Source organism: Sesamum indicum, unplaced genomic scaffold (assembly GCF_000512975.1).
Source record: "Sesamum indicum cultivar Zhongzhi No. 13 unplaced genomic scaffold, S_indicum_v1.0 scaffold00339, whole genome shotgun sequence".
Classification (NCBI taxonomy): domain Eukaryota; kingdom Viridiplantae; phylum Streptophyta; class Magnoliopsida; order Lamiales; family Pedaliaceae; genus Sesamum; species Sesamum indicum.
The window spans coordinates 3,874-8,086 of record NW_011628232.1 but is presented as its reverse complement, the minus strand read 5'-3'; positions in this window follow the sequence as shown (position 1 = coordinate 8,086).

Sequence of the window (4,213 nt, the reverse complement as noted above, 5' to 3'; positions counted from 1 at the left end):
GTCAAGAGCTCTTCTTTAGTCCTTACTCAGGTATGAAAGATAGCTCCTCAACATCTGTGTGTTGCCTTATCAGTGCACACTCGATATCTATTGTTATGCTAAAAAAACATAAGCAACATCGGGTTCAGTGCACCGAACAATATTACATGCTGCTTAAAGCAAAGACGTAGGGGATGTCAAACATCTAAGCCCCTCATTAGTCCATCATGACTGAATCTTAGATAGCTTATCCCTAGATAGGAATTCAATTCCTACTATGGAGAATTTTTTTAACAATGTTCTTATTTTAGACTTCCATAAACGTCTTTCTATCATTCCAAATGATTGAGACACTCTAACATCTAAAACACTTGAGCTCGCACTGACCTTTCACCTTGTTCTGACCAAGTCATGTACCTCAGAAGCGAAAGGTAAAGGGGCCGGATGCTGGAAGAAGAATGTTGAGAAAAAATCAAGTACTGGAAGCGCTCAGAGCACTATTGTTGCCCAGTTGATGTGATTTGCCACTAGATTCCAGCGTATTTCTTATCTGAGTTTCAGTCCCTTATATTCATTGATGATTTATATCATTCCAAATGATTGAGACGCTCTAACATCTAAAACACTTGAGCTCGCACTAACCTTTCACCTTTGTTCTGACCAAGTCATGTACCTCAGAAGCGAAAGGTAAAGGGGCCGGATGCTGGAAGAAGAATGTTGAGAAAAAATCAAGTACTGGAAGCGCTCAGAGCACTACTGTTGCCCAGATGGGCATGGGTAAAGGGAAAAGGAAGGCGGTTCGATAGTCATAGACTCCAAAAGACTTGATCGTGATGGCTTACATAATCGTATACTATTTCATCATGAATCCTATTAGCTAAGTTTATTTAGTCTTATTGCTTTTGCAATAATGGCCTAGCCATTCCTTAACTTTAAGACTACTTGTCTTAGCATTCTATTCCTTTTTATTTTTGCAAACCATTTGCAGAAATGCACTTGGAGAGCAAGCGTCCAACACTTGGGCATATGAATAGTAATCATGTTTGCTCAACAAATGCTATGGTTTGGGCAAAAGGGAGTTCATGATACTCCCTCTTTTAATGCCCTTTGGCAATTTAGTGCAAACATCACAAGTAAATTTTGACTCCCATCAAGGCGAGAGGAGCGCTCAAAGCTCATGAAGCGGCTGACTTTGCTTCATCCTTCATTCTCATTTGGCATCCGACACCCTTGCCTTTCGGTCGTGAGGTCGAAGCCTCCAAATCTAAATCCCGACGACGTAGATTCTTCAATCGTTGTCTCGTATTGGTCCACCCGTTTTATCAACTCATGAAAAATCTTTTCAAGTTCATTTAGACGTTATGATGAATAGCTCGAAGGAGGGACCTGAAGGATTACGTCAATTTACATCTTCTCTAAAGATCAACATTGGGGTATTAGAGCTTCTCCATAGGGGATTGCATCTTAGCCCAATGTTTATGTACATACGCCCTTCAGTCAACTAGGCTTCAAAATATGCTTCCGTCGGGCATATCCAATATGCTAGTTTGGTGTCGCATAAATTCGATTTATGTGGTGCATTATTGAGCCAATGTTGTCCAGCTCACTGATGAGAGAAGCAGGTATGACGCTGCGGACCTTCTGATTGTTCTTATACCTTAATACCGAATGTCAAACGTTTCTTAGAAGGACTCCTTTCACAAGTCCGATGGAAGTGGCTTTTCCATGACATAATCTTAGGTTCGAAATTTGAGGACAATGCTTTGATTTTTGCATTCAATTTTAATCGATAGTGTTCTATTAATAAATCTCAAAATAAAGAAAAATTAAAAAATGGTATCTTAGATATGCGTTCTAAACGTAAAGCAGAAACAATAAGTAGATTTTGTCTTTCCCTTTATGTCCATCACAGTGTTGAATATATTATCAAACACATTTTTCTCAATGTCATGATATCAACGTTGTGTTCGATAAGATGCGTTACCCAGTATGGAAGATCACAGAAATACTTTTTTCGTCCACTTGTGGGCACTAACATAGCTGGAAGGGAGTGTCAACGGCTATTCAACTGCCAGACTGATGTTTGCAACCCAATCGTGGATCTTCTCTCCTGTCAGAATCAAGCGTGCAACTTTATATTCCACATGATTCTTTGTTAAGTTTTTCTTTTTCCTTTTGTAGAGATGATCCTTATGGAGAAACTGTCTGTAGTAGTCAAAATAACACACCTTCTTACCGTATTACAGATGGAATAACCGTATAGCATCCATATAAAATAAACACCCTATAATACTGGCGATACTACATCTAGACGCCATCCCATAGGCTGGTAGGTAATCCACATCAACATCGCCCACATAATGAATTCCTTGTCTATGGGATTGTCGTATGTTCGAACACCCACATACCATAATTGTAGCAGCTCTTCAACCAGACGCTTTGGATTAGAAGGGCCAAGGATCACCATCATAATAAACATGTACTCAAAACTTATGCACAGGCCTAGGGAAACATTGTACGATGTAATGTATAAGGAGCCAATATGAATAAGTACGACCGTACTGCCCATGCGATGGAAACCTGTTTGTAGAAAGGCCTAGCCAAACATTAAGCGACTCTTCAGAAAATTCTGGATACGTCCTGTTAAAATACTTCAAGCCTCTATATCAAAAGGATGACACATGGAGCCCTCCTCAGTCTGATGTGTGGCATGCCACGTCATGTGCTCCGTAGTTGCTCTTGAGGCATACAACCTCTGCAAACGGGGAGTAAGTGATAGGTACCTAAGAACGACATACAGTGACTTCTTGTGGCCGGTGTCTCGCTCCCACGTCGGCATGTACCTAGTATCTCCACGAAACTTCCAGCCTTCATTGTCCCTCTAGTACAACATGCAGCCATTCTCACACTCCTCAATTGTTTCAATGGGTAAACCCAAATCCTTTATCAACTTTTTTGTACTGTAGTAATCTCTCGGCAATTTATGACCGAAGGGCAATATTTTATTAGCCCACTAGAATATTCGGTCATATGATCACTCAAAAATATGATTGTCCATCTTGATATTCACCAACTCAACACTAGATGCAAATTGAAATTGTATTGCATAACGGATGGTTGGCAGCATGCACTACATCATAAAATCGATCTGCCATCCCAGATACATAATCGTAGGGGCCACCATTGTAATAATATGAATTAGGACCGGCATCAGTAGGACAGAATCTCGTACCATCATCAGGCATACCATCATGAGAACAAAAAAATAACTCGGCCCGCTACAGCAAAAACCATCTTCTCTGCCCAATCCATCTGTCGTACTATCACCCCAATGTAAATAATTACTCTCCTCATGAGCAGCTGGGGTTTGTTTCGTCGGCACTTAGGGGCAGTCACAGCATCAAAGTACTCCTGCACCCTCTCCTCGCGATTCAAAATCCAATTATCACATTCTGGCATAAACCCTCACATACGCAAGTAATAACTGATATCGTTGAGTATTTTGAACTTTGTATTTTTACACTTCCGGCAAGGGCACCTAGTTTTGTCTCTATCCATATGTCCACGCCGACACTTGGCCCATTCGATGAAAGTCTTCACCCTATCCTCAAGCTTCAGTGTAAGACCAGCCCTCCCTTGGAGGTTCTTATCATACATGCATCTCCTCAAATGTTGTAACAAAATGATATATCACTTCATATTCACATGTAGATATATATTATAAGTATTTGATACCACTTTAGTGTATATGACCTGTAGGAATTTATGGGTAGTGATCCAATCAAAACCAAATCTATTTTTTCTAATGGATAAGCATAGGTCAAATAATCTGCATAGGGAGTCTAGTTTTTTTCTTTTATTGAACTTGAGCAAGGCCAGACCTTATCCATTGACAACCTAGTATATATGCGGCGAGTCATGATTAATGTTGCACCTGATTCGAAATATTACCATTTCATTCTCTAGTGGTGACAATTTATTTTTATTTCTTCTTTATTTGTTAGGTGGGACGCTGAGGAGGAATTTAAGAAAAAGAAGGGAGAAAGATATCTAATACATTTGAGTTGATGCATATCTGTCAATAAAATAGAAATATGTAAAGATCAATTTATATAGGAGGCGACTCATGAGTGATGTGGAATCTTGATTAAAAAATTTTCACATTTATTACAAGGGTTGATATTATAACTTCATTCAACAATTGGGGGCAATTTATTTGCTTTTCTAGAGGAGG